General features: G+C 40.6%; 1 pseudogene; it reads right to left on the bottom strand.

Moving 5' to 3' along the window:
* LOC136140962 (zinc finger protein 850-like) overlaps positions 1 to 27827 on the bottom strand; it is a 397037-nt pseudogene that overhangs the window by 22341 nt on the left and 346869 nt on the right.

Raw genomic sequence — 27827 nt, 5'->3', positions numbered from 1 at the left:
CAAAAAAAATTTTTTTAAAAAAGGTGGCTCTGGAAACTGACTTAAAACCACCTGAGCCCACATACATCTAAATTTTCTGTCTACTGTACTGAGGCAATTATCCCAGTTTAAAGATCAAGGTACTTAACAGATCACAAGCCGTATCTTCTGTAATCGTCAACACTGTTCTGTAAGGTCTTCGTTATCATCTCCAATTTTAAACACCAGTAAGTTGAAGCTTGGTCAGGTGAAGCGTGTTGCCCAAGTTAACACCCTTCCTCAGGAGCAATGTGGGAATCTGCACTCATATCTGCGCCTCTCCATTATGACACTTCCCTCCTCCAACAGCCTCACAATACAAACTTGTTCTCTTTCTCAGGTACTTTAACAACTAAACTTCCCTGGTGTATCGTACTGTGAGGGGGTCATACAGTCACAGTTGCAAAAACAGGGCCTTTGGAATCAGCACTTGTCATATTCCCTGTGCACATCCAGACAGCTCCCTCCACACAAGGAATGCAAAGGAAGCCCCATCCGTGCCTCCGGTTCAATCCCTGGTTGGGGAACTAAGTCCCATATGCAGGAAAAAAAAAAAAGAAAGAAAACAAAAGAAACTCACACTCTGAGGACACGAACACCATAAGGTCAACTTGAATTTTGCTTCCATCCCATGAGGCAGCAAATTATTCTTAAAGACTCTCTTGAGCTCTCCTGAATCCTCCACATCCAGAGAGCTCGTCCCTGCCCATTCTCTGACCAATTACTGGTAAACATACTGGTGAACATGCACACCACCCCCATCTCCAATCCTGAGACCACTCTGTCCCAGCCCCAGCCCTTCAGTCTAGCGTCCCTGCAGTGCAGCCCGAAAAGAGATGGTACACATCTCAAGTGCAGAATTCCTTATGGACAGGAGAGAGGTAGGAAGAGGTGGTTAGGCTGGAATGGGTTGGAACTGAGATCTCTACTGTGGGAGGATGAAGGATCCAACGATTCCCAGAAGCTCCCTGCCTGACTTTCCCTCACGCCCAGCAGATCGGAGCTGCACCAAATGCTCATGCCTGGAACACATCAGTGAAACTGAGAATAGCAATGGAACTACCCCCATTGGTAAGACTAATCTGCATTTCCTACCAAACTGAGGTTAAGGTCAAGTTCCCAGGTGGACGGTTACTGAAATAAAATAGGCATTTTCTTAACAAAGGGGGCAGGGATGTCAGGTTGGCAGCCAAGAGTAGCCAATAAATAATACGTTAGGGGGAAAAAGTCTAAATGGTACTGAAAAAACAGTTCATTAAATTTGGTACTGCTTTTGCTACAAACCCATAATAGGCTTGGAATGGAGCGGCTACTTTCCTTAGACTCGCTGCGGTACAATGGGAAATAGATAGCCAGCCTTTGTCCTGGGTTCCTGGCACACAGCTCCTAAAAGCCTTGGAATCTCTGCAGTGACAAGAGTATCTTTTGTATGCTAATGAGATTATAGTGGCTGGCGCCCAGAACGACCAAGGCATGATTAAAGGATTGAAACACTGAGCCCCACCACTGGCCCTCTGGGGAAGGGAGAGGGACTGGAGATCGAGCCTAACCATCAATGGCCAATGATTTAATCAAGCATGCCTATGTAATGGAACCTCCATTCAAATTCTTAAACCACAGGGTTTGGAGAGCTTCCGAGTTGAACATTCTGAGGTGCCTGGAGGGTGGTCAACCCAAGTCCACAGAGCCAGAAGCTCCTGTGATCAGGACTCATCTGGACCTTGCCCTGTGTACCTCTTCATCTGGCTGTTCTTCTGTATCCTTTATAATAAACTGGTAATAGTAAAGCGTCTTCCTGAGTTCTGTGAGCTGTTCTGGTAAATTACTGAACTGGAGCGGGAGGCATGGAAACCTCCAACTTATAGCCAGCTGGCCAGAATTACTGGTGGCACCCTGGGACTTGCAACTGACATCTGAAGTGGGGGCGGTCGTGTGGGGCTGAGCCCTTAACCTGTGGCGGAGGAGGTCTCTGCTGAATCCTGGTAGTGCCAGAACTGAGGTGAACTGTAGGACACCCAGTAGGACATCCAGGGAGTTGGAGAACTGGCCGGTGTGGGGGAAAAGTCATGCACATTTGGTGTCAGTAACGCTGTGAAAAAAAAAAAAACCGACTCACTGATAAAAAAAACAATAATGAACAAAATCTCTGGTAAAAGGATATATAAAATATAACATAACTTATGTAAACTTGTAAAACACACAAAAATATTATATATTGTTTGTAGATACACACACACACACACACACTTAAAAGTCCAAAAATAATCATAATGTAAAATTCCAAGTTAGTGGTTACATCTAGGGAGGAAGAGGAAGGAATGGAGTTGGGACCTGTAGTTGACATTTAAATTGTACACGTAACGCGTTATTTCTTTCCAAACTTAAAGAAGAAAAAAGGAAAAAGATTTAAAGCAAAACAAAAACAAAGCGAACATTAAACACTTTATATGCCCAACTGAGAGCCAGTGACACTTTGTAAGCATTCCTCAGAGGGGGTGCAAGAGTCACTGTTTTCATTCAACACTGGTCCGACCATGCTTCCAAATGCAATTAGAAAAAAGAATCAAATAGCAATTGTTAATAGTAGAAAAAAAGAGTTAAATAACCTTCTGCACAATATTACTATAGACCCAGAAAACCCAAGTAATTGAAATGGACAGTAATAAAAAATAAGAGTTTAGTTAGTGCTTGAAACTGACATGAAAATGACATGAAAAATGGTAACACTCCTTTAGATAAATACTGTAAGTATTATATGATAGAATATTACTGGGGGATATTCTCACATTATGTACTGAACATTTTCAAAATAAAATCGCTTCTGATCCAACATTCTGTTTTGGGGAATTTATGCAAAGAAAACAGTGGCAAAGTGAGCAAACATATATGTAAGGTTCACAAAACATATGTTAAGGTCCATTGAGAGACGATTAATTGAATGAATAGTCACAATCCATCTAATGGAAAACTGTAATAATTTAAAATTTTAACATACTTCCTGAAATTAAAAATGTCCATAATATACAGCTCAGTGAACAAAGCACATTCTACCCATTATGTATCATATGATTCTGTATTTCACAAAAGGAAATATAACAATGTTAAAATTATTATGGTAGGGGCTGCCCTGGTGGCTCAGTGGTTAAGAATCTGCCTGACAATGCAGGGGACACGGGTTTTATCCCTGGTCCGGGAAGATTCCACATGCCACGGAGCAACTAAGCCCGTGTGCCACAACTACTGAGCCTGTGCTCTAGAGCCCGCATGCTACGACTACTGAGCCCGTGCGCCACAACTTCTGAAGCCCACAAGCCTAGAGCCCATGTTCCACAACAAGAGAAGCCATCAAACGAGAAGCCTGCGCACCGCAATGAAGAGTAGCTCCCGTTCGCTGCAACTAGAGAAAGCCCGCGCGCAGCAACAAAGACCCAACGCAGTCAAAAATAAATAAATAAAAATTTAAAAATTATATAAAAAATTATTATGGTTGGCTCAATAGATTAGGATGTGAATTTTACATCTTTTTCAATGAGCACAAAATATTTTAAATTAAAATTAAAAATTTAAATTTTAAAAATTTAAATTAAAAACATCCCCACTTGAAATAAAAGTAAAGATGTTGCCAAGTCATTATAAATCAATAACTATATATGCTTTGGAAGGAACGGAGGGAAGGCAGAAGGGAACAAGTCATTTGTCCCATAGGATATACTACCTTCTGGATTTGGCTGATTGCTTCCTTATCTTTCCTCACCTCCCCAGTTCCTCACCACCTCACTCTCAGTTTTTCCTATAAACTGGGTAGTTAAATTAGAGGTTTGATTATTTCTATATTTAACTTTTTAGGCAAGAATCCTTCATTAATGATGCTGTATGCTTCTTAGCACAACATATTGAGACATGAGGACAAAATAAAAAATGGAAGAGGGACTGTTATAGAATAAAAGGGATCTAATGGATAAACAACGAGCTCCTACTGTATAGCACAGGGAACTGTATTCAATATCCTGTAATAAAACATAATGGAAAGGAACATGAAAAAGAATATATATACATATAACTGAATCACTTTGCTAGACAGCAGAAATTAACACAACTTTGTAAATCAACTATACTTCAATAAAGTAAGTTTAAAATAAAATAAGATAAAATAAAGGGACCTAAGAGATATAAGAAGCAAATGTAACGCACGTACATTACTTGGATCATGATGCAAACAATCCAATGTTAAATGACAACTTTGAGATGATCATAAAAACACTGAATATGGACTGGATATTGGATGAAATAAAAGAATTGTTATTAACTTTGATACATTTGGAAACAACCTTCTGGTTATAAATTTTTTAAATGACCTTACAAGTTAGAGATGCATACTAGACGATTTACAAGTTTAAGGACACGAAACCTTGGATATGCTATGAAACGCTCCAAAGGAAAAACAGAAGTGGTGGCGGCACAGATGAGCATGATTGGCCACGCTGAAGCCGAGTGATGGGTACATATTATACTATTCTCTCTACTGTGAGTTTCCATGAAAAAAAGAAGAAAAAAGTCATTAGGGCTTTATGAGTTCTACCTAATCTGTACAGTACAGATGATGCCAATAGTATGTAAACTCTCACACATCACAGAAAACGATGAAAAGTTTCTCAACTAATTGTATGAAGCAGGCATTTCAAAATACTAATTGATAGATTAGAAGAAAGAGACCTGTAGAGATAGATGTTTATTCATTGATTTTCATCCTTCCTTCTTTTCTAACATATGTATTTGAGGCTATAAATTCCCTCCACTGACTCCTTTAGTTGAACTCAACAACAACTGACATGTAGGATAAAATGCAATTCACTCAACTATATCTCAATTTTAAAAATGCAATTCAGACATTTCCACTGTAATTATTTTTGATTCATGGATGATTTAGATGGGTTATGGCATACTTGCCAAACAAATGGGGAAATTCTAGGTGTTGTTTTGGTATTGCTTTAGAGCTTAATTCCACTGAAGTTAAAGAAAATATTCTGTATGATTTCAATCCTTTGAAATTTGTTTAGACTTGCTTTATGGCCCACCATACAGTAACTTTTTAGAAATGTTCTATGTGCGTTTAAGAAAAATTGTTGAATGGAGAGTTTTATATTGGTCAGTTTTTTAATCATGTTATTCTAATCTTTTAGGGATCAGCACTGCTGGGCTGGTGACCTGTTTTTGTAAATAATGTTTTCTTAGAACACAGGCACACCCATTTTTTTAATGTATTCTCCAAAGCTCCTTTCATGTTACGGTGGCGGAGTTGCATAGGTACAGACAGAGATCACTGGGCTTGTAGAGCTTAAAATATTGACTATCTACCCCCTTACAGAAAAAGTTTGCTGGCCCATTAATCTATAGCCTTCTGGATTTTTGTCTCCTTGGTCTCTGTTACTGAGACAGGTATATTAACATGTACCTGTTACGATTGAGCATTTGTCATTTCTCCTTGTATCTAGCATACTTTATACTTCAGGAATTCTACTAAGTATATATCCAACAGCACCAAAATACATGTACAAAAATGTTCACATAAGCGTTATTCATAATAGCCACGAGCCAGTAACAAGCCAAATGTCTATGAATAGCAGAATGGATAAATAAACTGGGGTATAGTCATAGAACGGAATACTATACAGCAATAGAAAGAAACAATCTACTGCTATATGCAATAACTTAGATGAATTTCACAACAAAATACTGAACAAAGGAAGCCAGACACAAAAGAACATGTACTGTATGATTCTACTCATATAAAGTTAACAATCAGGCATATTTAATATGATGTTTTTAGGATAATAATTGCCTCTGGAGAGGAGGGAGGAGATAAGGATGAGGTGGGGGCTTCTAAGGTGCTGTAATATTCTATTCTTTAATTTTAAATTAGTTAATTAATATTTAATTAATTATAAAATTTAAATTAATATATCAATTAATTTTAATTAATTAATAATTAATTTTATTTTACTTTTTATTGTTATACTTGAAAAAAACTTTTAAAGGAAAGTACAGATCAGTTTCACCTATAAATTTTCACAAAAATTTTTTAAAATTTCAAGCAAAAGATGGAACAGTATAATTAAACATCATGTATAAAAAAAAAACCCAACAAAGAACAGTATAATCAAACTCCACACATCCATCATGTGACTTCAATAATTATCAACTCAAATCTAATTCTTTTTATATACACCACCACTCACTTCCCCACCACCACTGGATTATTATTTCCCCCCACACACATTATTTTTGAAGCAAATCCAAAACATCTTTTTATTTCTAGATGCAAAAATATTAAATAAAATATTAACAAATAGAATCCAGCCCCATGTTAAAAAAACAAATCATTATGAACAAGTATGGTTTCTTCTAGGAATATAAGATATTGGGAAATCTAGCAACATAAATCAAAGGAAATTTTAAAGAGAAAGAAATTATGAATGAAAATAAAATTAAAAAGCCTTTGAGGAGAATCTAATATATAGCATAGTGATTACAGTTAATAATACTGTATTATATACTTGAAAGTTGTTTTAAAAAAAAGTAGATCTTTAACGTTCTCACCACAAAAAAGAAATGCTAATTATGTGACATAATGCAGATGTTAGCTAACTTATGGTGGTTTGTTTTGCAATATATAAGTGTATCAAATCAACACGTTGTACACCTTTGAACTTATAGAATGTTTTATGTCAATTACATCTCAATAAAGCTGGGGGTGGGGAAGGCTTGGAGAAAGAATAATAACTTGATAAAGTGCAGGTACCATTTATCCAGACTATACCATGCGCCAGGCACTACACTTTGTACTTAAAGAACTTTTGCTCATTTAATCTTTCTAACAGCTATGAAGTGGGAACCATGACAGCTTTCTTCACAACTGATGAAGCTTAACTCAGTGATTAACCTACCCAGGTCAGAGGCAGAAGCCGGTTCTTCTTACTCCAGTCCCATCACTTGCTACCTGGCCAACATTATTTGCAGATGACAAAAATGCTCAACTAGAAAAGATGAAGTAATCAATTTGAAGCTATCAGTAATAACATGAGTGGAATGAGGTGACAAAATCAGCATATCTTTTTAATTTTTGCTCTTGTGCATTACATAAAAGAAACAAAAAAGAGGGAGCGGAGTCATATGGGGAAAAAATGACACCATTTACAGTTACAACAAAAGTGTAAACTACTTACAAATAAACATAATAAAACATGTCCAAGACACATACAAAAAAAATCACAGCTGGTCAAAGAAAAAACAAAAAAACTTGAGTTAGAGGAAATCCATCACGTGTTCCTGAAAGTGTAGTACCTAGATCTACATCAGTTCTACCTCAATCAAAACACCCACGTGATGGAACATAACTGGAACAGTTTTTGTTTTTGTTTTTGCGGTACGTGGGCCTCTCACTGTTGTGGCCTCTCCCGTTGCGGAGCACAAGCTCCAGACGTGCAGGCTTAGCGGCCATGGCTCACGGGCCCAGCCGCTCTGCGGCACGTGGGATCCTCTGGACGCGCAGGCTCAGCGGCCATGGCTCACGGGCCCAGCCGCTCTGCGGCACGTGGGATCCTCCCGGACCGGGGCACGAACCCGTGTTCCCTGCATCGGCAGGCGGACTCTCAACCACTGCGCCACCAGGGAAGCCCTGGAACAGTTTTTTCAAAAGAAAAGAAAGAAGAAAACTTCCAAAGAGTTTGTAATATGGAAATGGTTATGACAGGAAGTTAGATAAAAATATATAAAATTATACCAATACCTACACACCTGATCCCAACGCCAAAAATGAGATATACTAAATTTAAACAAGAGTTGTTTTCTGGAGGCGTATTTAGGAGGATGAGAATGTCATTACTTGGGTCGGGATGAACCTGAAAACCTATTTTCAATAGGAATATACAGTAAACATGGACGCAAGAAGACCAGAAACCCCATTTCTAAATTAAATATGGGATAAGCTCCCCAAACGCTGTCCCCAACGCGGATACGACTCCCAATCCCCCCAACCTCAGCCACCCCAAACGCTACTCTCCAAAAAACCTCCTAAGTTCTCGTCCCAACACGGAACCCCGTGACCTCCCTTTCCATGGGGAACTCTCAACACGGATTCCCCGACTGATCCGCTAACACACAACACCCCAGCGAGGATCATCACTCGCTTCCCCCCAACACCGACCTCTACGTGGTTTGGAACAAAAACAGCAAAACACCCCAACGCGCTCTCCCTGGCCCCGAGACACGCCCAGAACCGGACACTGACCTGATGGATGAGCTCCGTCTTCACCGTTAGAGGCAAATCACGATACCGCTGTTCTAAACACTTTGCCTCAATGTCTGCAGCCCGGCGACCAACCCACGCGGCGGACACGACCCTCAGAAGCTGAAAGGATGGTGGCCGACGAGGTCCAAAAACCGCAGTTCCAGAGACCCCGGAATCTGGCTCCTCCTCGTCCTCCTATGACGCAATATTTCCGCGCCGGTTTCTAGGGTCTTTACCGGGAGCCGCCATTTTCCCACGTACTGCCGAACGACGGGGGAGGTCTTCCTTTTCCTGCATTCCGCGGGAAGGTCAAAAACGGTGAGAAGCAGTTGAAAACGACCTATTTCACCCCCTTTCCAGGTCACTTGATCCGTTGGGCCCCGACTTTGCAGCATTCGCCAGGGGCGCTGCACAAAAGCTTAGCTTCTCAGAAAGTCAAGCCTGCCCGGATCTTTGCAGGGAGCGCAGAGATGGTCGCGGACATGAAGGCACTTTGATTTAAAGGATAAAGAGAAGCTAACAAGCGCAACCATCTCAAAGAAGTTTAGGGGCGGGGGGAGGGACCCAAGCCAAGCCTAGCAACAATTGAAGGAGAACCGGCTAGTGGAATGCTGGCTGGAGGGGGTGTTGGAGGAAGCTGCATTTAAGGCCATTGTAGGGTTTAGAGAACCGCTGAGGAGGGCATTGGTCTGAGAGTGGGCAAAACGCAGGATTATACAGCTCTTGTTCTGACTGCTGTGGAGGGAAATGGGGAACACTGTCCATCAGGGGCTGGCAAAAGGGGCTGAGGCTGTGAAGAAGCGTGGTTCCCCCAACCACGGTGGGAAGAGCCGGGCTTCCACAAAGATGGGAAATACTTTAAAGCAGAAGCTCTGGGGGCTTCCCTGGTGGCGCAGTGGTTGAGAGTCCGCCTGCCAATGCAGGGGACACGGGTTCGTGCCCCGGTCCGGGAGGATCCCATATGCCGCGGAGCGGCTGGGCCCGTGAGCCATGGCCACTGAGCCTGCGCATCCGGAGCCTGTGCTCCATAGCGGGAGAGGTCACAACAGTGAGAGGCCCACGTAACGCAAAATAAATAAATAAAAAGAGAGTCTGTCCTTAAAGCAAAAGCTCTGAGAAAGGGACTTCCCTGGTGGCGCAGTGGTTAAGAATCCACCTGCCAATGCAGGGGACACCGGTTCGAGCCCTGGTCCAGGAAGAACCAACATGCCGCAGGGCAGCTAAGCCAGTGTGCCACAACTACTGAGTCTGCGCCCGGCAGCCACAACTGCTGAGCCCGTGTGGCACAACTACTGAAGCCTGGGCACCTAGAGCCCGTGATTTGCAGCAAGAGAAGCCCCCGCACCGCAACGAATAGTATCCCTCCCCCCGCCGCAATTAGAAAAAACCTGCGCGCAGCAACGAAGATCCAATGCAGCCAAAAATAAAATTAAATAAATTTATTTTTTTAAAAAAAAGCTCTGACAAAGGGAAGTGATTCTGTTAAGTATTGCAGCCCAACTGATTAAACCCCACTCCCTATAATTGTACAACCTGGCTCAGAGAACCTTCGAAGTAAAGAGGTTAATCATTCATTTATTGACCCAGCAGATGTTTATAAAATGCATACTGTGTGGCAAACAGAGGTCTGGGTGCTGGAAATATGAAAGGTATAAAAGCAGACAAAAATAACACTTTTTTTTCGTGGAGCTGTACATTGTACTGTTACAGACTAGGGTTCTTGGACTCTTTAATCAATAGAAATTGGTAACAGGCCAGATAAGAAACTCAGGCAAGGCTTTATTGTGACTGGTGCTGCAGCAGGAGGGAGAGAAAACAAGTAACAGGTTCCCTTTCTTGCTGGGGGTAGGGGGGTGGGGAGTTGGTCCCTTAAATGGGGTGAGGGTAGGGCGCAGGTCTAGGGGTGGGGCAGGAGGGTGGTTTAGGTAGTCTGCCCATCCCCTGTAGGACTGTGTGCAGGGATTAAGCACAGGACCCTGGCTTTTGCTCTCAGTACCTCAGAAGTGGCAGTTGGGTTTTGGTATTGTATCTTGTTCATAATTGGCCCCAACTGTGCATGCACAGCAGTTATTTTTAGTCCCTTCTATTGTAGCTTCATTGTATTCTGTTGCTGGAGGAGACTTTTGTCCAGGTGCAAGCACTGCAGCAAAGTGTCCCAGATTCCAGCCTGTCTCACTACTGGTGTGCAGAATGGAAAAGTAAAGTTACTTGGTTTTATTTCCTCATTGTAGCGAGTGTTATGATTCCCACCTACAACAGTGACCTAAAATGCTTGGAGGGTAGAGCATTGAACAAAAGACTTTAGTCTGAAGCCTTAAGATCTAATGGAATTTTTTTCTCTAGGTTTTGGATTTGCGTGGGACATGTCACCCCTTTTTTCCTTACGATTTATCTCTCTTAGAATGGGAATATCTATCCCACCTCTGTCCCACCATTGTATTTTGGAAGCACATAACTTACCTGTTTTCAGGGGTCCAAAGCTGGAGAGGAGTTTTGCCTCAGGGTGAATTGTACCTCAAGTCTTACACATATCTGACTTAGATGAGACTTCGGATATAGACTTTTTTTTTTTTTTTAACATTGTATTTTATTTTATTTTGGCTGCATTGGGTTTTCGTTGCTGTGTGGGCTTTCTCTAGTTGCGGCGAGTGGGGGCTACTCTTTGTTGCAGTGCGTGGGTTTCTCATTGCTGTGGTTTCTCTTGTTGCAGAGCATGGGCTCTAGGCGCATGGCTTCAGTAGTTGCGCTGATGGGCTTAGTTGCTCCACGGCATGTGGGATCTGCCCGTCCCAGGGATCGAACCCATGTCCCCTGCACTGGCAGGCGGATTTCGACCACTGCGCCACCAGAGAAGGCCTGGATATAGATTTTAGAGTTAACGTTGGAATGAGTTAAGACTTTTGGGGCTGTTGGGATGGAATGTATGTATTTTGCATGCAAGAGGGACATGAAATGGAGGGGACAGGGCCAGTGGAGGAATACTATGGACTGAATGTTTGTGTCTCCTCAGATTCACATATTGAAGCCCTAAGACCCAGTGTGGCTCTAATCAGAGATGGGGCTCCTAAGGTAAGTAATTAAGGTTAAATGAGGTTGTAAATGTGGGGCTCCAGGAAGTTTAGTGTCCTTATTTATAAGAAGAGAAACCAGAAAGCAGTGTCTCACCAGAAACTATATCTGCTGGAACCTAGATCTTGGACTTCTAGCCTCTGGAACTATGAGAAAATTAATTTCTGTTGTTTAAGCCACCTACTCTGGTATTTTGTTATGGCAACAAGAGCAGTCTAATACAGTGGTGAATTACATTGTTTATAAAATTAGACAACTTTTAACCGACTTTGCATTCTTTGGATAAACCCAATGTAGTCATGAAGTATTTATCTTTTAAAAATGTTGCTTAATGTGTTCAGTAGAAATCTGGGAAACATTTGTGGGGTCATGGTGGAAGGAATATGATTTTGGATCAAGCAAATTTAATATGGGCTTACTATGAATTGATTCTGGCTTTTATGTGTGAGCTCAGTGAGAATGGCTCTAACAGTTTGCTTGGTTGGTTGACTGAAACTTGACTCAAAGGTGAACTACATTAAAGTTTAAATGCCAGAAATTCCTTGTTCCATATTCTGTAAAGTATCCAAAAGTATATGGAATTAGGAATGCTAATGTAGATTTATCATGTAAAACCAGCTTACCCATCCCCTAAATACATATCCCAGGAGCATCCAGAAGACAGTTTCTTCAATGAAGCTAATCTGGCTACAGAAAATGGAAGTATACTATTATAAGATTCTGTCACTATACACGAAGAGGTATATATAATAATACTTACACTGACAAGTTAATGATACCTGCTGTAAACTAAAGGAACCACTTAAATAACAAAATTATGGGGAATTCCCTGGTGGTCTAGCAGTTAGACTCCGTGCTTCCACTGCTGGGGGCCCAGGGTTCAATCTCTGGTCAGGGAACTAAGATCCCACAAGCCGCGCATGGTGCAGCCATAAATAAATAAATAAGTAGATAAATAAATAAATAAATAAGTAAATAAAATAAGCTAACAAAGATGATAAATAATCATAAGACATACTCAGTTACTCCAAAAGATGGTAGGAAAAGGGGAGCAAAGAATAGATGGGGGCTTCCCTGGTAGCACAGTGGTTAAGAATCTGCCTGCCAATGCAGGGTACACGGGTTCGAGCCCTGGCCCAGGAAGATCCCACATGCTGCGGAGCAACTAAGCCCGTGCGCCACAGCTACTGAGCCTGCGTTGCACAACTACTGAGGCCTGTGTGCCGGGAGCCTATGCTCTGCAACAGGAGAGGCCACCGTGATGAGAAGCCCGTGCACCACAACAAAGAGTAGCCCCCGCTTGCTGCAACTAGAGGAAGCCCACGCACAGCAACGAAGACCCAGCACAAGCCAAAAATATAAATTAAAAAAAAAAATAGATGGGATGAATAGCAAATTGTACATTTTTAATCTCAACCTAACTACATTCTCACATTAAACATAAATGATTTAAACACCCCAATAAAAAGACATATTGTCAACTCGATAAAAAAGCAAGGCCTAACTATATGTTACCTTCTAGAAAACCACTTTAAATATTAAGTGACAAATAGGTTAAAAGTAAACCATGTTAAATAGAGATGTGAAAGGTATAAAAAGAAAGTCCCAAGTCAAATTTCTAGAGATTAAAAACTACAATTTGAAAGAAGACATACACTGATGGAATTAATGGCAATTAGACATGGCATAGGAAAAGATTAGTTAACTTGAAGACACAGCAATAGAAACTATCCAAAATGATACAAGGGGCTGTGCTGGGGGGGTCTTAAAAAGCATGAGCAGTTTTTTAACCTATTAGGGTATGCAAAAGAAAAGACCAGTGAAGTTGATGACAAGGCAAAAGAAACTCACGTACAAAGAGAACAAAAGCTAATAAAAGCTTTTATTAAAAAGAGAAAAGCCTTGAGTTCTCAGCCAATGGGGTAAGAGGTATCATTGTGAGGAACGCCAGATGGAAATCTCTCAAACTGCCCTCCACTCTCTTCTCAAGATAGTGAATGAAGAAACAATATTATGGGAGGGCTTATAAAATATGAACATGTAACATATAAAATATTTTTTAAACCCCATTACACATTGTTATAATTAACATGTTAATCACTTCTCTGCCTTTTTGATCCAATGGAATACAGTTATAACTGTTTATACAGTTATCATACTGTCCTTGTTTGCTCAATCTAGCAACGTCAGTTTCCAGTCACTTCTGATTGGTTTTTCTCAATATTGGTCACACTTTCTGGCTTTTATGCATGCTTGGTAATTTTTGGTTGGATGACAAACATTGTTAATTAATGTGTTTGCACTCCTATAAATATTCTTGAGGTTTGTTTTGAGATACATTAAAGTTACTTGGAAACAGCTTGGTCCTTTCCGATCCTACTTTAGATCTCAGTTGAGCAAGACCGGACTGCTTATTGGATGAGACTCAGCCAATTAACAATGAGTGCCTACTCTTTGTCAGGCATTCTAGACATCTGGTATATAGGGGTTAACAGAAGGTCCCTAAACAGTAGAAGTACTTGTTACTTCTTCATGAAGCTTACAGTCTAAATTTTACAGACTATAACTTACATTCAAGACCTTATATTTGAGCACAAACTCAGGAAGATGATATTTGTTATTTGATATTTGTTATATTTCTTCTTTGTATTGAAACTGATATAGCAATGTTTATACATGATCTAAAATCCTCATATATTCCACATTAAAATCCTTAAGAAAACAATTGAGATGTTCTCTTCAAGTAATTCTAAGTTTTTACATCATGTGTTTTTAAAAAATCATTTACAATGCCACTAAGATACCTCATCTACTTATATACCTCCACTCCTAGCTTCTCCCTAAGGGACCTGACCTCATGCTCTTCCTCAAATCCCAGTTTTCCAGCAGTAGACTTGGTCTGAACCTTAACACTACATCAGTTTTATGCCAGTCCCTACTGACATTACTCCTGGCTACAGCTCAGTAATTATAGAGATTCTGAAAATATTTGCCAGATTGGTTAAAGGCCTATAGTATTCCAGTCTAGAACCAGATTGAGCCCACACTTCCAGAGCTCCTTGACCTATTCCCAATCTGATTCAGTCGATCCAGCTCTGTGAAGTATAATACCAGGCCACAGTTGATTCTATGATGATCTACTTTTCTCTTCCTCATGTGACACTCAAACATGTAAGACTCGAGAGTCCCTTAGTTGAGAGGAAATGGAACCACCCCAACATTCTTCCTGACATCTATATTCATTCCATCAATGAGGCAAAGGGAAGGGTTGGGCAGGGAGCTATCTCCCGAGGGAAGAATGCAGCTGAATAGTTATCCGGTTTAGATTTTCATATTCCCAGGATTCTGAGAATAATTTGGATAATCAGAGAAGAGAGAGCTAGGATGGAAGCAAGAAGAGTCATCTTAATTTGTGTTCAAATTGCCCATTTTATTTTCATGTTTTCAGGAAAAAAACTACCAAGAGTTATGTTGGAATGTATTTTGTTAGTTAATTTATAGGTTTAAATTACTAATTGTCCTTGGGCTTTCATTTTGCAAACCTGATTTCACTACCTTTTCCAGTCTAGAAAATTTTTAAAATCACATTTATAGTGACCTTTATGGTATAATGCTTAGTCTTATTTATAAATTGAACTTAAGCTCATCCAAGGACATTAAGTTATATTTATGAATTTAATATTCATTTCTGTTGTGAGGGAATTCAGTTGTCTGAAATAATATTTAAATAAATTTAGAGCCTAAGAAATGCAGCAGCTAATCATATATTGGGTGGGCATTGAAGATAATTTTTTTTTTTAAAAAAAGAAAAAGAATCCACAATTAGGAGAAATGAGTATAACATGATAACCTTAACCAGTGATGTGGGGTAGACTGTCTTTCTCCTTAAAATTATGGAATCATAAGCATAGTAACTAGGAATATTGTTCAAGGTTTCCTGTCCAAAAATGTACATCAGGTATATTGTGTAATGTATTATGAAGTGGGAATTGGTACATAAAGCTCTCGAATGTTTCTCATTTTCACAGGCTTTGCTTCACAAGAACTTTAGTAAGATATTCCACAATTAGTGTGTTCACAGTGTTTTATTGGTATATGATTTCATCAGCTAATGGATGGGGCAGAAAACCCTGCCACATTCACTGCCTTCCAAGTTTCTCTCCAGTATATAGTGACACCTATTGAGGGAAGGACTTTACCACTCTCATATTTTTACACACTATAAGCTCACTGATGACATTGGTAATCACTGATAATAGGGTCTATCTTCCAAAACACAGCTTTCCTAACCTCTGCCTTCATAGGTTTGCTTTTTATACATAACCATATAATCAGCTATACATTATTGCTCAAGACTTTTCCAAATAGAATGTACCAGTTTTTTCCTATGTGTTTTTTGTGACATAAAATAAGATATAATTGACCACTGAAGGCATAACCACATTCATTGCATTCATGAAGTTTCTCTCCTGCACAAACTCTCTGTTATCTCCTGAGGGTGCACCTCTGGCCTCTGGCTGTTCCATAAGGACTACATTCCTATCTGCTAGGAGCCCACTGATGTTTAATGATGTCTGAGGGGTTGCAGAAGGCATCTGCACAGTCACCATATTAACAGTGTTTTCCCCCTGCATGAGTTCACTAGTATCTAATAAGCTGTGACCCTTTGTGGAAGGATATTCCACCTTCACTGAATCTACTTGTTTCTCTCTCGTGTGTGTCCTCTTATGTTTAACCAAGCATGACATGTGGGAGAAAGCTTTCCCACACTCATTGCATCCATAGGGCCTCTCTCCCGTGTGAGTTCTTTGATGGACAATGAGCATTGTCTTTGTAGTGAAGGCTTTCCCACAGTCACTGCATGCATAGGGTTTCTCTCCTGTGTGAATTCTCTGATGTTTAATGAGTCCTGATTTCTGTGAACAAGATTTTCCACAGTCAGTACATACAAAGGGAGTCTTTCCTGTATGAAATCGCTGATGTGCTATGAGGCATGCCTTCTGGCTGAAGGCCTTACCACATTCAGTGCATCCATAGGGTTTCTCTCCAGTGTGAGTTCGTTGATGTATAATAAGATTGCCCTTCTGTATGAAACCTTTTCCACATTCACTGCATATATAAGATTTCTCTCCTGTATGAATTTTCTGGTGCAGAATGAGCTGTGATTTTCTGGAGAAACCTTTCCCACACTCATTGCACACATGGGGTTTTTCTCCTCTTTTGTTTCTCTGATGTATAACGAGCTCTGCCTTCCTAAAGAAGGCTTTGCCACATTCAGGACATTCATAGGGTTTCTCTCCTGTATGAGTTCTCTGGTGTTCAGTTAGCTTGAACCTTCTGTAGAATGCTTTCGCACATACACTGCATACATGGGGTTTATTTCCTGTATGAGTCTTCTGATGTTCAGTAAGCTGAAATTTCCTGAGGAAGGCTTTTCCACATTCACGGCACTCATGGGGTTTCTCTCCTTTGTGAGTTCGCTGATGTTCAGTGAGCTTGAACTTCTTGGAGAAGGTTTTCCCACAGACACTACATCTGTGGGGTTTCTTTCCTGTATGAATTCTCTTATGTTCATTGAGCCGAGACTTCTCGAGGAAGGCTTTCCCACATTCAGTACATTCGTGGGTGTTCTCTATTTTGTGTATGTCCCGATGTTTAATTTCAGTATGAGTTTGCTCATGATCAGCATGGAGAAAGGATCTCCTATCTCCATTAAACTCAGCAGGCTCCATTTTTTTGCAGCTTGTACTCAGGTTGATTACATCTAAATGTGATTTCAAAGTTTTCCCATGTAAATCAAATACATCATGATTTGGCCTCAAAGGAAAACAACTTTTGCTCTGATAAATAATATTCTCAAATGCATTCTGTTCATAACACTGTTCCAACCTCTTCAGTATATTTTGGTTTTGCCAGTGTGGCTGCATATGATCATCCACTTTATCAGTTTCTAGGAAAGAGAACAATTAACCCTTCCATGAGTATCATATGGAATAAAACTGCTTCAAAAATACCCTGGGGGACTTCCCTGGTGGTCCAGTGGTTAAGACTTCACCTTCCAATGCAGAGGGTGTGGGTTCGGTGCCTTGTTGGGGAGCTGGGATCCCGCATGCCTCATGGCCATAAAACCAAAACATAAAACAGAAGCAATATTGCAACAAATTCAATAAAGACTTAAAAAAAATACCTTGGGGTGAGCTGGCTCTTTAATGGAAAACCTATGATATCAAATATAAAAGAAATTCCAAGTATAAAAGTACCTTATCTTTTTTAAAAAAAAAACTTTTCACAATTGTTAAATATACATAAGATAAATTTTACCATTTTTAAGTGTATATTTATGTGGCATTAAGTACAATCACATTGTTGTACAACCATCACGACCATTCATCTCTAGTTCTTTTTCATCTTCCCCATCTGAAAAACTCTGTATCCATTAAACACTAACTCCTGTCTCTTGGAAATTGTTAAAGACAGAGTAATATAAAACACCAAACAACCCAAAAGATAACAGCCGTCAGGGTAAAAATTCTTTACTTTCACTGAAGCCATATTCTATGGGTGGAAAGGGAAACAATAAACAAATAAGATAAGGAATAAAGTAGGCAGTTCCAAGTGTGACAGTGATTTGAAGAAGCAAAGGAAATAAGAAGTGGAAGATATCAGGATTTATTTGGAAGGAAGGATAAACAAGACTCACTAATGGATTTGATGTGAGGAGAGGTAACAAAAGAGGGAATCAAAGTGCACGCCTGAGTATTTGGCTTGACCCATTGGGTAGTTGGGTAGTGCCTTTTAACAAGATGAGGAATATCGCCGAACTTCAGAATGTGAGGGAAACCAAGTTCAGAATGTGAGGGAAACCAAGTACATTTTGAAACATATCATTTTTGAGATAATATCCAAGCACAGACACGGAAAAGCCAGTCAGATGATAAGACTTGAGTAAGGTCTTGACTGAAAATAGCAATGTGGAAACATCAGTATGTAAATATTATTTAAGGGGACTTCCCTGGCAGTCCAGTGATTAGGACTTGGCACTTTCACTGCCATGGGCCCAGGTTCAATCCTGGTTGGGGAATTAAGATCCCACAAGCTGCATGGTGCAGCCAATAAAACAAAAACAAAAACCCAAAACAAAGAAATATATATTATTTAAGGTCAGAGTATTGTATGAGATCACTTTCTGAGAAACATGAAGACTGAAAAAAGATGAAGGCACAGACGAAAGCTTTAGTCAGTCAACATAGAGTTTTGGGATTCTTAGAGCCCTCTGAAGAGACCCTAACATAACCACGCTGGTAGAGAAAGAAGAAGACGTGGGTGTTAGAACATATACATCAAAGAGGCAACTCAGAATGTTGGACATACAGGTCATGATTTCAAGAAAATTCTAACAGACTCTTGGGTGCTCATCCTGTTGATAAAACTTGCCATTCTTCTTCGTTAGGTAGACCACCATCAAATTCACTTTCCCAAAGCACCAATCTCACATTCTAACCTTGCATGGAGCTGTGACACATTCTCATACGTTCCCACAGAAAGGGACATGATGATCCTGATGGACTTTCACAACAGGCTAGTGGGGCACAGCCTTTTTTAGAAGCAGATCTGCTGCACCAGACATGGGAATGCTCACCTTCTTCACTATTCTGTACCTGTATGGATGTCATGGTGGACTTTTCCCATTTCATTGTCCCTGATATACTAATCTCTCAACTTGCCAACAACAGCGTCTTCTTCCTTAATCATACAGTAATGTCTCTGCTGGCATTAATTAAAGGGTCTTATAGGACCACCTTCCTCCTGAATCAAGACGTGACAATTTTATCTTTAGTTTTTCTTAGAACATCTGGCTGTACCTTATTATTTCTATAATGCTGCCACCGAGGTTAAAAATAAGACTATCTAGAATTAGAATATACAAAACCTAACCTCCACCATGCCTCCTTTATTATTAACCACAAAAGTCACAACAGTAAGCCTGGTGATAAAAGTTTACATTACCATGATGTACCCAGTTTATCCAAGTTTCCACTCCACTAGCTCCCCAACAAATACTTTCAAACATTGGTCTCCACATGGCTGGTTTCAGGCCAATCTTTTGACAGTCCCCACATGGCCTTGCACATTTCCAGTTTCTTGCCATGTTTCCTTATCATCTTAATTCAAAACTGAGCTATTTCTCTCACCTAAGATACTTTATGATACTATCACTCTTCATTCCCTCTATACCACTTTAGGCTACTTTTCTTCTAAATTTCTGAAATAGTCTCTATATTTACCATTTACTTGAATTTTGTACAGCCTTCAATGATAGCAGAAACATTTCACAGGTTAAAAAGCTTAATTTGTAAATATTACATGATTTGTCCTAGCTTTGCTCATAAAATCTTCGCTCTGAAAGACATTTCTTTGTTTCCCACTAAATTTAGTCTCTTCTATCAAAAATACTTAGCATCATCTTCCATCTGCTTTTTCCCCTCTCACACTCCATATTGTGGGTTGAATATGTCCCCCAAAGAGATGTTTAAACCCTAACCCCTAGTAGCTATGAATGTGACCCTATTTGGAATCAGGGTCTTTGCATATGTAATCAAGTTAAGACGAGGTCAAAATGGATTGGAGTGAACCCTAATCCAATGACTGGGGTCCTTCTAAGGAGACGGAGATTTGGCTACAGACACACAGAGACATACAGGGAGAAGGTCATGTAATAAGAGAGGCAAAGACTGGAATGACGTGTCTACAATCTAAGGAACATCAAAGATTTCTGGCCACTACCAGAAGCAACGAATAGACAAGAAAGGATTCATTCCTAGGTCTTTGAAAGGGAGCATGGCTCTACCAATATCTTGATTCTCAAATTCTAGCATCTAAAACCGTGAGAATACATTTCGGTTGTTTCAAGTCACACAGTTTGTGGTAATTTGTTACCTAGGAAACAAATATACCCCATACCTACTTAAGTGGCAAATTCAGTCTTTATTGTTCCAGAATCTTTTCATACCATCCTCAAGCTGGGTTGAAGTCACCAACAACCAGGTCTCACATCTGGTTTTCTGCTTCAACACCTGCCTATTCCAGTCTATTTTCTACTGATAGCCAAGGTGATACCTCTAAAACATAAATTATATCCCGTCACTGCTATACCCTAATCCTTCTAAAGGTTTTCTCATTAGGAGGAAAATCAAGTGTTTGAAATGGATGACAAGGCCCTATGTGACCAAATGACCTATTGCAAACCCCCAGTTATTACCCCATTTTCCATGCTGATGGTTTGGGGTTTACAGTCGTTTTCACCACCAGACATAGTATCTGTGTATTTTTTCCCATTTATTTTTATTGTGATAAATTACACATAACACAAAATTTACCATCTTAATCATTTCTGAGTGTACAGTTCAGTGTATTAAAATGCATTCACAGGGGCTTCCCTGGTGGCGCAGTGGTTGGGAGTGTGCCTGCCGATGCGGGGGACGCGGGTTCGTGCCCCGGTCCGGGAGGATCCCACGTGCCGCGGAGCGGCTGGGCCCGTGAGCCATGGCCGCTGGGCCTGCGCGTCCGGAGCCTGTGCTCCGCAGCGGGAGAGGCCACAATAGTGAGAGGCCCACGTACCACAAAAAAAAAAAAAAAAAAAAAAAAAATGCATTCACAATGGTGTATAACCATCACCACTATCTCTCTCCATTAACTCTTTTCATCTTATAGAACTGAAACTCTATTTTTGTTAAATTTCTGCCTCCTCTTTGAGAGTGGGGACTTAGGTGTTTGATAGAAGAGAAATTTCTATGTCATAGTAATATGGTCAACTGGGACTTAATGCCATCAGACTATGAGGAGGAAAAGGATAGCTTTAGGGAAAAGAATCCAGCAACAAAATCTAAAGTTTAACTAAGAGAATGATTAACAAATATAAAAAGGAACTACAGTAAGGTGGGCATGAGGTTTTATGATTTTGTTTAGGCTAGGAAATGAGAATGAGAAATTTTAGAAACGTCTTTCCTAATTACACAAAGAACAGGAACAGCAGAGGCATTAAATACAGGATCCCAGAAGGTAGAGAAGATTCAAGGTAATGCCAGGATTTAAGATGTACAGAAGTACAAGAGAATCTCAATTTTAAAAAGGATGTTGGAAAGGGATTTTCTGGGAGGGAAGATGGTTCTAGTTTCTCACACAAAAAGAGTGAACTCATTGGGAACTGCCATGGAGACAGGTTAAAATATATGGTACCAGCAGGTATATTAGACAGTGTTAAGGGACATGTCAATTGCAAGTCTCCACAAAGAGCTTAACACATTTGAATAAAGTAAGGTTTTATAGCCTATGAGACAGAGCAGAGGGATGACAACAGAACCTTTGAAGAATCTCAGAGGGGGTAAAAAGAAGTCAAGCAAGCAGATGAATACACATTAAGAGACCACATTACTACAAGAGTAAGGCACCTGAGGTGCAGTTGGATGTCGTAAAGGGAAATAAATATTTCACAATGGAGCAGGAAGGTGTATGAGTCAGAAGACAATGATGAATTCAAAGTTTTGTCTTAGAAGAGAGACACGGAAGGAGGAATTTCATACCAAGAGATGTGAAAGGAACATAAAATCATACTCTAACAAGTGAAGAATGGGAGGATTTGAAAAACCAAGCAAGAATAATCCTAGGAGGGGGAAAGTTGACATCTAAGAAGAAATAAACAGGGATTCATTCCAAGATGAGATAAAGTGGTATACTTTCCTCTAAGTCCTTGCACAGAAAAAGAGCTCTCATATGAGGAAAGGGATACATGGAGGCTGTTTCTGTATCCTCAGACACCCTCACCACTGGGATGCCTTCTCTAAAGGACTAGAAAGTGATTTCCACAGCCTTCCCCCTCTTGCTGGCTCTCTCTCACTTACCTGGATGGGGGTGACTGTGAACTTCATCTTCTAAGGTCCATGGTGGTTCTCCTTGTTCCAACATGGAGAGTATATCAGGTTTGTTAACTTGATACCCTGTTCGTGGGAAATAACAGAAGACTTAGGCTCATCAAATGGCACTAGGGATCTGTGATGCTATGAGAACGGTACACTTTAGGGACTGCACGATCTGCATGTTTGGAAATTAAAGGCTTGTCTCTAAAACGCGGAGAGATTATACCTTCTCATCTGGGGCCGGGGGGAGGAGATTGAAAATCTCCCACTTCAGAGCACCACAGACATAACAACTCTTTCAGAAGCTGAAGAAAGAAAAGTCACCATCCAAGGGGCACAGGGGAGCCGTCCTCACCTACGGACACCAGGTTGCTATAGTTCTCCAGCATCACGTCCCTGTACAGGTCCTTCTGATCAGGGTCCAGGAGCTGCCACTCCTCCCATGTGAAGTCCACGGCTACATCCTTCAGTGTCAGCGATCCCTGTAACAACACAGTCCATGCGATAAGAGTGTTTCTCTCATTATTGAAATGGAAGGTGTGAAATAATAGAAAATATATATAATGTTCTCTGTCCCTGGTTGCCGGCTTAGCGCTCCTAAAACCTTGTAGTCTCCTAAGTGATAAAAGCACTAGGAGCATCTTTTGTCCTAACAGTTGGTCTTTGAATTCAATCCTAATCTGACACAACTCAGAGTTACCATCAGGCTCCACAGGCTAAAGAGCTCAGTCCCACAAGACTGCCTTCACTTCAGCCACCAGTCCAAAGTCCCAGATTCCAGGTTCCCTGCACTTGTGTCCAACTTAGCTACAAATTCGGGGGTTCCCATAACTTCTCTGCTAAGGTTTGATAATTTGTTAGAACCACTCACAGAACTCAGGCAATTATTATGCTTACTTTTTTTTTTTTTTTTTTTGCGGTACGCGGGCCTCTCACTGTTGTGGCCTCTCTCGCTGCGGAGCACAGGCTCTGGACGCACAGGCTCAGCGGCCATGGCTCACGGGCCCAGCCGCTCCGCGGTATGTGGGATCTTCCAGGACCGGGGCACGAACCCGTGTCCCCTGCATCGGCAGGCGGACTCTCAACCACTGCGCCACCAGGGAAGCCCTATGCTTACTTTTATAGTTTATTATGAAGGACACAAATGAATGGTCACATGAAGAGGCTCATAGAGCCAAATCTAAAAGGGTCCTGAGTGCAAGGGCCTCTGTCCCCATCGAGTTGGGGTGAGTCACCATCCCAGAAAGTGGACTGTTTGCCTACTTGGAAGCTCTCTGAACCCCGTTGGGGTTTTTATGGACGTTCCATTACATAGGCATAACTGATTAAACCACTGCCTACAAGTGATAGAGCTCAATCTCCAGCCCCTCCCCTGTCTACTGAGATCAGAGGGTAGAGCCAGAAGTTCCAATCAAGGCTTGGTCTTTCTGGGGATCAGCTCCCACCCTGAAGCTCTCTAGGGGCCCATCCTGAGTCACCTAATTAGCATAAACTCACATATGGCTCAAAGGGGCTTGTTATGGATAAAAAAAGACACTCCTATCTCTCAGGAAATTCCAAAGGTTTTAGGAACTCTGTGCCAGGAACCAGAGACAAAGACTATATATATATATATATATATATATATATATATATATATATATATAAAATTATACCACAACGAGTCATTTGTTTAATTAAAATAAAGGCAAATAAATAAAATAAAGACAATAAGGAGGTGGGAGGTAACAACCAGATTCTTGGGGGGATATTCTCTTTCATTTATCAAAATTTTATAAGCAATTGAACTTTTTCTGGTTAAATTTTCCTTATTACTCGATCAATTATTTCATTTTCAATAGCTCTATCAACTTGGGAATTTAAATTTAGTGTCAATACATAATAACCGTCATCACACACAGAAATACTGGTACCTCGTTGAATGGCACAGTAGCAGTACCACGATTAGATGTAATTGCTTTAAACTGACCAAACATCAATTTGATGATTATTATTTTGCTAGTTTCAATATTTAGATGAGTTCTTCTTTTCAATATAGTTCACTAATTTTATTCCAATTAAATATAACAACATCTAGCTCTTTCCTATCTACACAAAATATTTAACATTTTTGGGCACGAAAAGTACAGTAATAACTAGATTTTGAACACACGGAAGGGCTCTGTATTTTCTGAGATAAGGTAAAGTTCTAAAGCAAACTGTGGATCTCAAAAACCCAAGCCATTACCAAACAAGAATTTATAACTCCCTGTGGCCAAATCTGTACTGAAACACCCATTCTACAACCTGTTCACAGATGTCCTTTGATAACTGGGCAAACCGTACATTTTCCTGGGCACTTTAGGTTTTATTCAAGGATAAAACCAGCCCAAAACAAGTGTGGGTATATAAGTCACCAAGCTGTGGTCTTTTGAAAAACTCTGTGCACTGAATTCTACTTGGTCTAGTCCAGCAGAGGACTCAGAATAATCATATAAGAAACAGCCATACACAACCTGCTTGTATGTCTATCAGTATTAGAAGAATGCTATGAACACAATGCATGTTATCACCTCTAGAAAGAAACCATCAAAGAAATTTCCCAAGACTTAAGTACCATGAAATTGTGACATCTCCTGAGGAAATTATCTGCCTTCTCCTCAGATTCAATGCATATCAAATAACTTTTCATGATTCTCTGGTTGCAGTGGCTGACAGATTACATGCAAGTTGATGGTTTATGTAACCAGGAGGGACCTGCAGAGTCATACATTATATACCAACATTGGTCATGTAGTACGAAATCTACGAACAATATATATCTGATTCTACTTCATCATGATTTTGAAGGTAGTTTATTTCTCCCCAGAGCCCATCTTTTCCCAATTTATACTTTTCATTTAATTGGACTGCTTTTTTCTTCAGCCTTCTGGAAATCCATGAGGGAATCAAGAATAAAACAAACCAAAAGTCACCTGAGCCTTCATCATCTTGTTTTGTGAAATGCCAAGTAACTAGGATGTTGTTTTTAGTCTCTTCTGGATCTGCCCTAAGTTTCTGTTCCAAAATCTCAGTCTCAGGTAACGGATGTCCCACGAAATGACCATATGCAACTCCAGGAACATCCTCCTCATCCTTTACTTGATTTCTCTTGCTCCTCGAAGCCAGGACCTGTGGAGTGAAGAGTACGTTCATTTGGGTGATATATTCCCTCTGGGCCCAGATGCTGTCACTGCTGCTGTTTACCCACCTTAAGTCAAGGCCAGTGCTTCTAACCATCCCTTATTTGATGCCCCTGAGGCAGTAAAACATAACAATCTACATGGGGAGAGGTATGCCTTGCTTCTGTGAAGTATAAGTAGCATGAATGAGAAACGGAATATGGGAAAGGAAAACCAGCACAGCACAAAGCCTGGCAGAAGAATGGCAGAAGACTTCTCACACAGATCAGTTTTGGGAAAGAAGACATATAGAAGTCAGGCTCTGGACATTTTTTCCCCTTAAAATCACGTGTCCACATACTCCTTTGTAGTGGGTTGAATGGTGCCACCCCCCCCCCAAAGATATGTTCACATCGTAACCCCATGAACACGTGAATGTGATCTGATTTGGTAAAAGGGTCTTTGCAGATGTAATTATAGGGATCTCAAGATGAGAACATCCAGGATTATCCAGGTAGGCCCTAAAATCCAATGAGTGTATTATACCAGACACACTGAGAAGAAACACACAGGGAAGATGAGACCATGTGAAGACAGAGGCAGACATCAGTTATGCTGCCATAAGCCAAGGAATGTCTGGAGAATCTGGCAGAAAAGGAGAAGGAAGTGAATGGATGTTTGGCAGGTGTGCTGGAGGTCCCTAAGACAACGCCCAGATTCAGTGATTCCTTAGGACTCCCAAGATTTAGCACATAACTGATGTATTACCATGAAAGTATACCAGGCAAAATCAGCAAAGGGAAAAGGTGTGGCAAAGTCTGGGGGAAAACGAGGCACAAGCTTCCAAGAGTCCTGTCTCCATGAAGTCACAGAGGATATGCTCACTTCCCCAGCAACAAGTTGTAATAACTCATGTGAAATGTGTTAGCCTATTAGAGACTCAGTGCCCATGGCTTTTATGGGGGGGCTATTCCTAGTACATACCAAAATTCCAGAATCCCAGAGGAAAACACGTGTTCAAGACAAACCATATTGTTTGAAAGAAGAGTCTTGGCACAGTGAGCCGCTCTTGATAGGGAAGAGTGGGAACCCTCCCAAAATCTAAGTTCCCAGATGCCAGGGAAGGCATCTTGTCAGCAGGCCTTTCCAAGGAGAACAGTCTCAGGTCAGCTACGTCAACTCTGCACAGCAAGGAACCAAGAGTGTCTGCTACAATATATTAATAGATTAGAAAAGTAACATGATTGCCAAAATCGATGCTGAGAAAAATATTTCATAAAAATCCAACACCTAGGGCTTCCCTGGTGGTGCAGTGCTTGAGAGTATGCCTGCCAATGCAGGGGACATGGGTTCGTGCCCCGGGCCGGGAGGATTCCACATGCCATGGAGCAGCTAGGTCCGTGAGCCATGGCCGCTGAGCCTGTGCATCCGGAGCCTGTGCTTCACAACAGGAGAGGCCACAAGAGTGAGAGGCCCATGTACAGCAAAAAAAAAAAATCCAACATCTATTTCAAATATGAGCCCTGGGTAGGTCAGGAATTCATTACTGCCTTAGCATGAAAAAACAAAACACAACCTACAGTTTTTTTTTTAAATATATACTACTATCTTCATCTGTTTCTAAAACACAAGAGTATGTGTTGTTTGTGGATACATACACATCTAGTAAAAGTATGAAAATATGCGTAATATATAACAAGATAGCAGTTATCCATGGGAAGAGAAGGGGAGAAATAGAAGATGATATGACTTAAGTTGTATCTGTAGATCTTTCAAAAAGAAAAAGAACCATAATAAAAAAACAAAACAATAAATCCCACATATGTCCAGCTGAAAGCCAGAGATAAAGGCACTCATTAAAAAGACGGGTGGGTTTGTGTGTGTGTGTGTGTGCGCGTGTGTTTGCGCATGCACACGTGCTAGTGCAACAATACCATTATTTTTCACCACTGTTCTGGAAACACTCCCAATGCAGTCTGATAAAAGAATCAAGTAAGAATTACTAACATTAAAAAAAAAATTACTAACATAAAAGATGGAGGTCAACTTTAGTGAACACCAAAAATAAGAGTATTAAGTTAACTGACCAGTTATACAATCTATATGTAAAAATTGACAGCATCGTAGAGTGACATTAGCAAAAATGGTGGAGTAGACACCTCCAGGGGATTCCTCAGGAGCACTAAAAAAACTGACAAAAACTGTCAGAATCAACCTTACTGGAACCCTGGAAGACAGTCAATGGTTTACAGAAACAAAGTGAACACCTGACCAGGAGAAAGGTCACTGAAACAGGAGACTTTTTATGGCATTCTAAATTAGCCTTGCCCCCACAGCCATTGTGGCAGAGCGGCAGCCTGTATTCGTGGTGTGGATGGATACCTGGACCTGTAGGGAGCA

The sequence above is a fragment of the Phocoena phocoena genome, chromosome 20, assembly GCF_963924675.1.
Source record: "Phocoena phocoena chromosome 20, mPhoPho1.1, whole genome shotgun sequence".
Lineage (NCBI taxonomy): Eukaryota > Metazoa > Chordata > Mammalia > Artiodactyla > Phocoenidae > Phocoena > Phocoena phocoena.
This window is presented reverse-complemented; position numbering and strand designations above follow the sequence as displayed.